At 38.8% G+C, this 12,738-nt stretch overlaps 1 protein-coding gene across 1 annotated transcript in view; it reads left to right on the forward strand.

The window, feature by feature from the left end:
• The first annotated feature begins 433 nt into the window (after positions 1–433).
• Positions 434–12,738, forward strand: part of LOC109040023 (organic cation transporter protein) — a 28,064-nt gene continuing 15,759 nt past the window's right edge. Inside the window, exon 1 of the mRNA XM_072297363.1 lies at positions 434–870. The gene's annotated coding sequence lies outside the window, so the exon portion shown is untranslated. The remainder of the gene's footprint in view (positions 871–12,738) is intronic.

The raw sequence follows: 12,738 nt of genomic DNA on the forward strand, positions 1-12,738 counted from the left end.
GTGTCATTTGCAGTAATTGATCGAGGGGGAAAAATTGAATTTGGACATTTTTGCATGAGCCAATAATAATTCAATTATAATCATCTTGATTGTCCTAACCATAACTCAATTCTTATCAAGTCTGTTTGTGGTTGTTTACATGACAAAGTGTTGCGCGTTTTGCAGTAATTTTTCAAAAGACGAGCCTTTGCCCCCATAAAAGTTTTATCAAATTGTTGGCAGTGGAATAATACACTTGTCTTTAAACCTCGTCTGCAATCGCCATTTCACATTAAATTTTACGGCCTGTTTGGAAATGAGTACCTATGGCTGAAAAAGATGTTGTCGATAAGGCTGGCTGCTGGATGTATAAAACTCTTATTGCACGCAGAGATGCTTCTATATTCGTTTTTTCCTTGTGTTATTTCAGTGCTAAGCTTGTTTTTTACCTCTCCCGAACTTAAGCTTCATTTTAAAAACGGCGAGGCTATTCACGAGATAAAAGGTACTATTTTAAAATCAGTGGCTCTGTGATAATGCGTGAATTAAGTTCTCCCAGGTATTTATGGTTTCAGCATAGGTAGTAGCGTTATTGAAAAACGTAAGAAAAATTAAAAACTTAACGTGAGCCGCTTTTCCGGCGCAAACACGCGTCGTAGACGGGATTCTTTTGACAAAAAGCACGGCTTGCTCCAGCTTGACCTACCCCAACCTCTACATCTCGTACAAGAACTGTTCGTACCTCTTCGTCACCAATGTAATCCGCATCAAGTGCATCAAGAGCAGCAGATCCCGCTGCAAGAGAGGTAAATCACAGTAGGAGCCTCACCACCACATCACCAACCCCTCGCATCTCGTCGTTAACAACATCTTCTCGGCTTAACTGGCAAGGTGAGTCATTGCATGATTTTTATATCGATGATGGCCAAAGTTTGACTCCGAATACCCAATATTCAAAGTGGCATTTTTAAACGGGAAAATCGCGATATTATATTGAAATTAAGTATGGACAGAGGACTGCAAGTCCGGAATTTCCGGAAAGTACGGAAGTAGTACTGATTTTTTAAGGGCGGTCCGGACGTACTGAAAAAGTGCGGAATTCCGCAAGAAGGTCCGGAATTTTTTCATTCTTTGGTAATTTTTGTCGCAATTTGAGCGGGAATTTCAAAGTTTTGAAATTTGCCGGATTTTATCAATGGTAGGTACTGAAAAAGTACTGAATTTTTCTTTTGAGAAGATACTGAATTTCTTCGGAATGTACTGAAAAAGTACTGTAAGTACTGATTTCCGGTCAGCCTGTTTTAGTAGACATCCTGACTGATTTTATCGGCGTTAAAATCGCTGGGATTATCAACACATCGATGGCCAAAGTGCGAAACCACGTACTTTCGTTTGCGACGATGCAGACTTACTGTCATACTGTATTTTTTCTTTGGAAAAAAATCCAATGTAATTTCTTGAAAACTTCGTTAATTTTCATTTTCGATTACCTGGATATTTTCTGTTTAAATTTATTGCAAGTCATAAAGTTGACTCGTCTCTTTTCGAAAAACTAAGATAGGAACGGAAAATTTTAAAAAATCGCAATTAAGGTACGTGGTTTCGCACTTTGACGATCGATATGAGCGATTAAGTATCCTCCATCTTATCGCGATCTCATCTTCCGGCAATTTATCACAACTCTAGCACAATGCAATGAAAATATTGAATGATATTGCAATTCACGACAATAAAATCGCAATTTTTTACATTATTTGGCTAGCAAATGCATCGGTTTTGAAAAATCCACAATATGAATCTGATGTGTAGGCAATTTGCTATGCCAAATAAATTGCAACTTATTTGACTTTCATTGCAATTTTCAATAAGAGGAGCTCCTTCAATTAGTGAATAGGCAAAATAGCATACACAGCACTCCAATGGAACAGCAATCGTTTTACTATGTAATTATTGCACTTTATTACAACCTGTGGTACTTGGGTATGGTATTTTCACAATGTGTTACTGTGTACGATATGGAGTCAGGCCAAATGAGTCTTAAAGAGGAAACTCAAATTCGACCGAGTTTAACGGAAACGTATCCATTTTGAAAAGAAAAAGTCAAGGAAAAAATATTATTAACGTGAAAATTGTCGTCAAAATTTTGCCCCCAAAATTATTTTCGTGAAAGGATAAAATTCCAAACCTGTTTTTCTCGGTTCGAACTTGAAGTGACTTAAAGCGTTTATGGTATAGATTCGACCCAATTGTTCTTGCAGTGCAGTGGAAAAACCGTATAATATGGTAAAACAAAACAGGCTTTTAGTTTTTGATGCTAAACATTTTCTTATGTTCTGAAAAACATTGAGGCAAAATTTTAAGCTATTTTCATCAGTAATGATATTGTGCCTCAGCGTTAAAAACAATTTTTTTACCAAGCCTGCAACGCACAGTACCAGCGAACCTTATAACGGCCTTTTTCTCAACTTCTCCGTTTTCACACTTGAACTTTGAATTTTTATCAAAGGTTTGAAATGTTTACATATTCTTTGGAGGGAGGGGGGTGGGCGCTGAATGGGTCACACTTAGCAGCAAGGAACCGATACGATTATACAGTGTCATCAAAATTGTGTTCCTTTTATTTAATTTAAAAAATGCGAAACATATGTACTTGCAGAAATAAAATTTGCGCGATCGTTTGCATTTAAAAATAACCCTTTTTTGATAGAGAAACTAAAAGTATTTCCTACGCTCGGTTTACTTTTAGAAATAAAGATGAAGATGCACGATTTTTACAACACTGTTATCGCAGAGTTTCCTTCTGCTAAATGCGATTCAAAGGATCCAGCGCAGTGGCCACTATTTTGATGTTAATTATTAGTATTACTCATACTTCTCTACGGTTATCCCTGTTGCATATTGTTGAACTTGAAGGCGCTTTTATTTCTGTAGTGCTCAGTTTCAGCACGCAACTGGGTAATGGTAAGTACGCGCGGTTTGTCGTCTGAACTCTAAAGCGACTGATGAGGTGTGATAATGATGATATTACTTGAAAACTTCATTAATGATGATCGGAAAGTGTTTCGAGGAGCACATTTGGATTGATAGCGTTCAGTAACTGCGCTGTCGCAATATTATTTCGTATTCGATGCCTGAGAAACAATACCGCATACCTGCAAACTGGCGATTTTGCCGGAAGGAGATACAATTTTGCCATTTTTGTAATGTTGAGTTTGGGTTTAAATTTTTTTAATACATTACAGCGTCATTACTGCGCTTTAATGCAAAATTGGAAAAAACTAAAAACATCAGCTCGTGTATTTTATAGTGGAGAATGCATCAAAATCGCTAACTCATTTCCGTCAAAATTGTCAGTTATAGGTAACATCGTTCCGTACCGCCGTGCTAAGGAACAACGCCGTATGAGCCTTCAGACGTTGCCAAGTTTCCTTCCATAAAAACCGAATTTACTGGAAAAATTGTAATTATCTTTTTCCAAAATTTTCAGTCAATTTTGTACGCAGTTTAATCTAAAATATTAGAAAATTTCAAAGAAAAATGTGCACGAATGTCGTAAAAAATACATGTGTTATCAAGGAAAATTTGGCAACTCTCGAATGCTCATACGGCGTTCTTCCCTAGCACGGCCCACGGGGTTCTTCCCTACCCCACAGTATTTCGATAAAAAATCAATAGGTTTACTCCAGTGGGGTGGCATACTTTTCGATAAATCGATTGATCTACCGTTTAAACATGTGGATACAATGATCGATACTTAGGGTTTTCGCAATGAACACCTTAATCGATTCTGTGCTATAGCTTCAAATAGGAATATATCGATAATCAATCATTCACGCCTCTGACGGTGAGGTGGGGGGGGGGGGGGCTTACCCCTCCCCGTTCCGCCCGTGTCCGTATGTCTCTGTATCGATTACTGGATCGAGTATCGAATCGCACACACAATTATCGTGGATCCACCTCAGACATGGGGTGATCTGACTGATCTGTAGCGTCGTTTGGTCTTTTGAGCTGGTTGAAAATCAGAATTGGGACCCGGCTCGGGTACCAGATTAATCTGCAGCGTTGAGTTTGTCCAACATTCACAGTCGTATGGCTCGTTACTCTCGTCACCGGTCCCACTATGACGTTGACCCAGAGTCGCCGACAAGAGAGATGCCACGTTGCAGTGTTGCCATACTGTCTTAATATTTTTTCGAAACTAACTAGCTTTGATAAGTGATTAGATGAGAGGAGGTGCTGGATTTGATTTTATCTCGCGCTTGGCAGCTGGCATTTAATTGCCGTTCATTTTTAATTTTTGATATGAAATAGTATTAGGGGAGTCCTGAGTTCCAATTTTAATGTTTTAATGAACAAAAAATGAAATTCCTTCTTGAGCTACTTATCACAAATAAAAAAGTAGTAAGCCATTCGTAATCGCACAGTTATCCCACTGCACTGATGTTCAATTCTGTTAGTGGATTTCGTCCAATTGAAAGTGGGCTTCAATATCAGCGCGAAGTCAACAAATCTTTACCTGTGAGCCCAAATTGAATGTCTACTCGAACGTCACATTTTTATCGCTTTTTACGCTAAGATGGATAAACGATGCTGTAACTAACAGAGGTTTACATCGTCCATTTGAAGTTCGCCTTCAATTTCATCGGATAGGCAACAATCGTGCCGCATAGCACGCATCTATTTGGAAATCACCCAATGCTACTGCTCCATGAGCTTTGATTGAACCCACTGGTAGGAGTCGTCCGTTTATCATCAAAATCGCAATTTTGAAAGCCTTCTCTTTGCGTAAATTTTTAAAGTTATCGCAGTCCGTGGTTTTTATATATATGTCCTACTTTTTGTCTTGGGTCGTTCCAATGAACTACTTGGTTCAATCGTATTTATTAGGTAGCAAATACAATGCATATAACTTTAAGTTAAAACCTTGTTAAGTTGATGCACTTCAAATATTAAAATTTAAAAAAATGTATAAAAAGAATCAATGCTGTCCTGAGACCATGAGAGGTGGTGCGAATTTTTTTACCTTTGATTATTCACTTAATTTTCATTACACGAAAGGACGGAAAAAACTAAATATGATGAAAAAAAATGTCTTTACGAAAGGCTGCAAATTACTATAACTTTTTGAGGGTTCTCCCTTAGATTTAGGGTGTCACCCAGGCCTCCTCAACGTGGCGGTTCAATAATCGTGCCCTACGTAAAAAAAAATCACAAAGCTGGCACTGGATGAGGTTTCTGGCGAGCTAAAAATTTCCAATTCGGCAACCAGCAGCCTGAACTCGGAGCATTACGTCGCTCCTCTGACAAAAGAGCGTATCTCGATTTTCTCGTATGCCCTGTTCTCAATGTAACTCTATGATTTCCGGGGCTCATGTAGGAATTTAGATACGCCCTTACGTCAGAGGTGCGACGATTAGAGCTGGGGCAGGGGATCGAAAAAGGAACAACGTCATTAGTGAAGATTTACATCTTGAAGGACATGCAGCGCGCCTCGGGCCACAGGGATCTTCGCATCCCACGGTGTCGCATGTCGTCCAAGTGGCATACCTATGAGAGGGACAAGTCTAAGTGCCCACTCGTGAAAAATTTGGCATCGCCCGCGAAAGACCGCTAATGCCCACAAAACCTCAAATTTCGGAGGAGTAGCTTTTTTGCATCAAAATTTATCCCTCATTATTTCTATTTCTGGGACGATCGCATATCGAAGTCAGGCAACTCAAAAACCAATTGATTAACAAGCAAATAGCTAGACATGGTCCCTTAAGTGCTCAAAAAAGAGAGGAAGAATAGAGAAAAAGTATAAGAATGGAAATGAGAAAAAGGAGTTTAAAGACGCACCGTGCACCATTTGGAACGTGTTTAACAACTACCCCAGGTCGCTTTTTGGCGAGGGGAGCCGAGCCAGTAGTTCAGTCTTGAACTGAAGGGCTCATAACGAACAATGAGGTGCATAAGTTAAATTTGGGGGAAATGATACATTCATTTTTTCAATTAGAACTTCTCTTAAACCATTTTCTGCGAAAAATTCATGATTAAAATTCAATATTTCAGCATCAATAAGTGAGTTTGAACCTTTTTCCCGCCATAAGGTCTCGTGTAACTTTGGAACTTTAAAACATTTATTTCTCGAAATTGTAAAAACTGCACTGATCCAACTTGTCCGTCAAGCCCCCCAAATTCAGCTAGTCGTGAATTATCCCTTCTCAAATATTTAAACTCGAGAAACAGTACACGTATTTTTAACGTGGAAGTAGGTAGTTGATAAACTTTGTCCCTAACATTGAGTCTTACTGCAGTGAACAACATCTAACATTTTTTTCCTCGGTCCAAACTTGTTTCGATTTGGTGCATTTACGATAAAATTGATTGATTCTAAACTTACCTTTTTTCCTTTAAAACAACGGAACATAAATCAGAGGTTTTTAAGTTTTACGATAGAGATCGGCATTTTCCAACTTCAACCATTTCGATATTCTGCACAGAATTCGGCGAAAATTTCAGGAACTATGCATTAATTGAGCAGCATAGATTGCAATAAATTGCAACTACATCACATTGCTAACTCACCGGAGTGCTGTGTATGTTGCCTATTTACCATTTGAAGGAACAATTTTCATTGAAATTTATCGCGATAAAATTGAAATTTTCCATTGCATCGCAAATTGCCTTTCTTTCTGACACATGGAACTCATTTTGTAGATTATTTAAAATCGGTAATCGTGGACCACATGACGTAAAAAAAACCGCAATTACATGATAAAATTTTTTTTTTTTATTATTAAATCGCAATTTTTCGTTCATTTTTCATATTGCACTGTGCTACTTGGGTACTTGTATCCTTTAAATAAAGGTTAAATGTGAAAAGAAATCTACAACGTTGTAAATCGAGGTACTAAAGTTAGACAGATTCAACTGGAATGAGCGTAACTACATCAGACGTTGGAGAATTTCCTTACAAATTGTATTTTTTCAACTTACAAATAATCAAAATTTTGACTTGAAATTTTGTGAATGCATTTTTCAAAAGCCAGAGTGCATGTACAGAAAGTTTTAAGGTGTCGTGTTGTTGGTCTCTCAGTTAAAACGTGGAACTTGAGAGAAAGCTAGGCGACGTGAAGTACAGTTAGGCTGATTCTGGTTAAAAACGTACATTTTGACTTTCGCCATCGAAATGTTGCAAGCTAAGTACTAACGTCCCATTATTGGCAGAATGATAGCCGTGTCTATTGCCTTGGCGGCTTAGAATCTCCTCCATGCCTTGTGGCTGATTGTGTGATAGCTTAGCAACGCGCGATCCGGCCGCTATCAAGAAGAGTTTTCGCTTTCGATCAGTGCTTGATTTCCGCGTGCTGAGTTTCGCTCATCTTCTAGCGCCTGTTTGGCGGGATGCTTTCAAATCCGCGGTGAAAAGTGCATGCATCCTGTGTTGTGATTTTTTTAATGAAAATGACCGCTTCTAGAAGACATCGATTGGGAAATTAGTGTCGTGTTATTTGTGATACGAGTGGTGCAATTTTAAAAATAGTGAATTCGTCCTAACGTGAATTAAAGATTGAAACAAGAATGGGGTAGAAAGAGAGCAGTGTCAAATTTTGCGCGAAGGTGTGTGCCAAAAGGAGATCTTAATCATTCACACCTAAACTTCCACCTCACAAAGTTTTTGTTAAATAACTGCATCGTAAAATTTAAGAAAACATCACAAATATTTCAGGGAAAATGTTTTAATATTTTTTCACCAGTAAAATCACGTTTCCCATATTCAATTCGTGTTCCGGTAGAAAAAGAAACGGGGAGAGTATAAGTAAGTTTCCATGTTTTTTGTTTTTTTTCATAGCTCTTTCCCTATTGTTCAACATATTCTTATTCTCCGAAAGAAAAATCATTTTCATGACATTTTTATAGTGAAATTTTACGTTGAAGCTCATCGTGGGCATCCTCGCTGTTTTAACGGCTGAAGCGTATCATGATTATCAGTAATCACTTTGACTCTTCATTGCTCTCCAAATCATTCGTCCGGCTTCCTTTAAAAAAATAAAATAAAATAATGAATGTGAAAACACACAAAGTTGAAGAAGTGACCCAGCACCGGTCAATCAACAGTGTAAACGCCTTTCACGACTGTCCTCACCACCAAGAACACTATCCATCCTTTGGACGTCGGTGTCTCATCGTCCGCATCTAGTGGGTTTTTTTTTTTTTTTTTTTTTTTTTTTTTTTTTTTTTTTTTCCCTCCTCGAAAGGATACCTCCTAGCCGACGAGTGCATCTGGATCTGTTTTTCTTCATTCTCAATATTTCACTAAGCAATTGGTAAGTTCCAATTAGCCCCTCAAAGTTTCATTTCTTATTGATCGAGTCATTTTGAGAGATCCACAGAACTGATTTTCAAAACGTCTTGGGCAACGCGGAGCCAAGAATCTCTAGCTAGATAAATCTGCTATCCTTCAAGTCCCAAACTTTAACCCAGTCTTGTTTTTTTGCTTCTAGATGGCTTTTGAGGGCCCAAAGCGCCCCAAAAACCTTGAGTGATATGAATGCGAAGTGAAATTAGCATCATAAAGTGCATGAAACTCCGTAAAAAGAGTAAATTCGGCTCGGTAATAGTGAAAATCACTCCGTTTGGAGAATATCCTCTGCTCCGAATTCATATCACTCGGGGTTTTGAGCTCTGTATGGACTGCGACACAGAATTTCACACCAAAATTTTTACCAGTGCAGAGACTCTTAAAAGCCTCTCCAAATGATGTTCCTAAATCCGAAGGAACCAAAAAATTCATGATACGTTTTTGGTGTGGTATAAATTTAATAAAAATAAATTCCGGCTTTCAGAGCCAAGAACGACTTGACATTGGTCAGTAGATATTTAAAGGGCTGAGTTTCCCGCGAGATTTTTTCTATCAAGTACTTTTACAAGGATCCGGAAACCTCTATCCGAAGATGAGCATTAGGTATGAAACTTGGCAAGGCTCAAAGTTAAGCCATCTTCACTGATGAACCTGGTTGATTCATAGAAAATGTGAAGGATCGGCATTGCTGACAAAGCACAAAGTAATAAAATCAGTTACTTTATCACAGGGCAACTTAATAATTGCTATTTTGCTTCTTATGAATGCGGGCGTTTGGGCAGGGTTCCAATCCGCGTTGAAAATTTTCCAGGTCTGAGAAACCGCGGAACAGCATAATGTTACGGCGCACAGTGGATCGAGTCAATAGGAGAGGTCGGACAAAATTTGAAAACTTTAAACGCGTATAACTCCGTTTATACAAAATTTTGAGGTTCTAAAAGTGGTTCCATTGGTTTTCTCGTGAAATTCTCTACTTGAAACACCCCTTGAAATGTAAAATTTGACGAGATAAACACCTAAATTTGCAGTTTTAGTCAAAAATTTCATGTCCGGCCTCTCTGATTGACTCGATCCACTGTGCGGCGCGGCGCCGACTTGCTGGAGTCCGGAATCAGCTAGGCGAGGTCCGCTGTTCTGCCGTGCTAATGAAGAACACAGCAGATGAAAATCCCATTTTTAAGAAAATTTAAAGACAGGGCTGGGGCTGTCCATAAATTATACGTAACGCGATTTGTCCCAATTGTAGACTTCCACTTACCCCTTGCAATGCAGCCGTAACGCTGCATGGTCTGGAATCACGCAACATTTTCCTCAACACCCTCCCCCTTTTTCACTCGAAACTCGGGACTATCGAATTCAAAATGGACGTTTGTGTAACCTCCATAAATTAGCAGGGGTAATGAATTAAATTTAATAATGACTAAAGAAATGAATATTTGAAGCCTATTGACTTAAAAAAATCCGTGTGTTGAAGAAAAAAACAGTCGGATAGAAATGCAGTGAAAAAAACAGGTAAAAAAATGTATATTGAGTACAGTCAATGGTAATCTGCAAAATGTATGTGTAGGCAACGTTAGCGCCCATGTGGTCACCTCAATTGTCACGCGTTTCCGGAACACTCAAAACATTTCCTTTTATCGAGCGTGGAGAGGTGAACTAACGCATTTGCAGTTCGCCTACAATTTTCGGTGTAGGCAACACGAGCTTTCCCGCGGTTGAATAGTGGTATCACAAATAGCTTTTTACCGAACGAGTTGAGGTTACTTCAATGCCATGTTAGTCCGCCTTCAACTTTTAGCGTAGGCAACACGAGCTCCCACATGGTCGAATAGCGGTATCACCGTCAATGTCTTGCCTATTCAAAAAGCACAAAAAATATCATTTCACTGAACGTGACGAGGTGATTTCAGCTCATTGGCAGTTCGCCTAAAATTTTTGGTGTAGGCAGCACGAGCTTCCCCCTCAATCTACCAATAAGAGCTTCACTCGAACTACTTTACGTCATTTCTTGAAAACTTCGGTGATTTTTCTTCTCCGCGTGAAGAATATTCTGTGAAAATTGAAAACCATGATGTTGGCTTGGTATTCTTTTAACAAATAAAACAGGAGCGGAGATTTTGAAACACCGAAAACGAGATACGCATTTTCGCAGTTTCACTGTCCATACTCCACCCATTGACAATAAAAGCGCATATCATTATTTTGCCGGTGACGCAGCTGTAGTGAGTAAAGATACACATGTTAAAGTTGGACTGTACCCACTAATTCATTGAAATTATCGTGATGTCTACGATCTATTTCACGAAGATTTGTTTATTTGGTGATAGTGACTCCTTGAACCGATCTCATTTGCAACGCATAACCGTGAACTTTTCGTGAGTTTGGTTCGCATTACAAACTTCGAAAATATTTGCGAGACGAAACCACACTACAATTCCATTCACTTTTTACGTCAGTAAAAAGTATGTTCTCAACTCTTCCAGCTACTGCGGTAGATAATAGTTGCATAGTTTTCATGCCGGAAGTTCCGATTTGTTGCAGGAAATGCTCATTACGTCTTATTAATATTTTTATCTTTATATTAAGAGTGGGAGTTTGACGGGATCTCGGGAGTCGCGAAAAAATACTTAATCGTTGCATCAGCGGACTCCTCTTTTCAGTCTTTATCTCGATTTAATTTTTTATACGTCTCATTAAATATGAGATAAAAGCTTTTGCTAAGAAATGCGGCGTTCACTTTTATTTCATCACCTTTGCTATGTCTATTTACAATGTGTGCCTAGAGGAGGAGGAGGGTGAAGGCGCTGTCTCTTATCAAATGCTGCATTTTTCTTTCCAACACCTTTCCGTTAGGTACTTATTAACATAAGCACGGGGATCGACAACGAATTTCCGAACCACGTATTTCGGTTTGCGACGTTGCTGACTTTTCGTCATACTTTATTATTTAAATAGAAAATGACGCAAAGTCAGTTTATTATAAACTTCCCTGATTTTTTTTCTCCGTGAGGCGAGAATTCTCTGGAAACTTCAAAAAACGATTTTGATTTGTTCGCCCTTAAAAAAGAATCAGAGATTTTAAAACACCGCCAACGAGGTACGTTGTTTTGCGATTCGTGGTTGCACCTTCGAAATGCAGTATTATTACAGGAGCCGTTGCCTACATTTTATATTGATTTTACAAAATTAAAACTTTAACGCGATTGCTTTTAAATTTTTTCGTAAAATTAATCAGGAAGTCTCAAGTCTTTCTCAGTCTATCTAAATTACTTGTAGAATTTGACTAGTCAATCAACCATGTGCTTAGAGACTGAATTTTCAGCAAAAATTTTAGTCTCAGTGCCTCCATTTACTGAAGTCAATGTTTAAGGTCGGTTCCACATCAAATCGACGGTGAAAGTCCCAAACCACGTATTTCGTTTGCGGTGTTTTTAAAACCTCGCCTCACTCCTACCTATTTTACTTCTTTTACAGAAGAAAAAATTAATATCATTTCTTGAAATTTTCATAGAATTTCCTTTGCTCAGAGAGGAAAAATTATGACTGATTTTGAAAGTAGCCGTTGAGTAGTCTCCCATGCAAAAAACGAAGTATGACAGGAAGTCTGCAACGTCGCAAACGGAGATACCTACGTGGTTCAGGAGTTTCACTGGCTTCACACTTCACACCCACTCAACTAGGGTGTCGCGCTGTTGTCCGGAGGTCAACATTCTGCCCGCGAGTAGTTTTCCGGAAGTCGGAAAATCCGGAAACTTACTCTCATTCTGTTATCAAGACTCTGTTGAGTCTAGGAACGTAAATACGGATTTCCTTGAGGGGGGGTTATCTTGAACTTCGACGTTATTTCAGCGCTTGCGGAAAATCCGGTCAGAGTGCGAAATGTGGAAGTGGTTGCAAGTCTAGTCGATTACCTACTTATTGTTGGTGATTTCTGCTTAACTGAAATAATGGATAGCAGTCAGAAAATTTCTCGTTTATTGTGCCCGTCAAATTGCCCGGTTTCCCGTAGATTTCATAAATTTCTATCAAGGAAGGGTTTTGAAAAAAATGCGGCTGTTAAGTAACATAAGTACAGAGAAGTAGTCTGTGGTCTACATCGAAGGCGTAGCCAGAAATTCTTAATTATAAGGTTAGAGGTCCAGAAGTAAAACACTCCCTCAAAACATGATGTTATTCATTCATTTTTGTTTAGTTTTTAAAGTGATTCGATGGACGCTACATTTTGTGCATGCGACGTAACGCATCGAACAGTTCCGTTTTCTCAGCCACTTGTCAATTTTTTCGAATTTTGAGATCGCAATTCTGTTGTCAAGAGACTAACAAATTCACTTACCAATTGGACGTATTTCTATCAAACGGACCTAAGAGCCATAGGGTGAAGAAGGTAGAGGGGGGCTTGGATTGGCGGCGGAATT

This window comes from Bemisia tabaci, chromosome 2, assembly GCF_918797505.1.
Source record: "Bemisia tabaci chromosome 2, PGI_BMITA_v3".
Taxonomy (NCBI): domain Eukaryota; kingdom Metazoa; phylum Arthropoda; class Insecta; order Hemiptera; family Aleyrodidae; genus Bemisia; species Bemisia tabaci.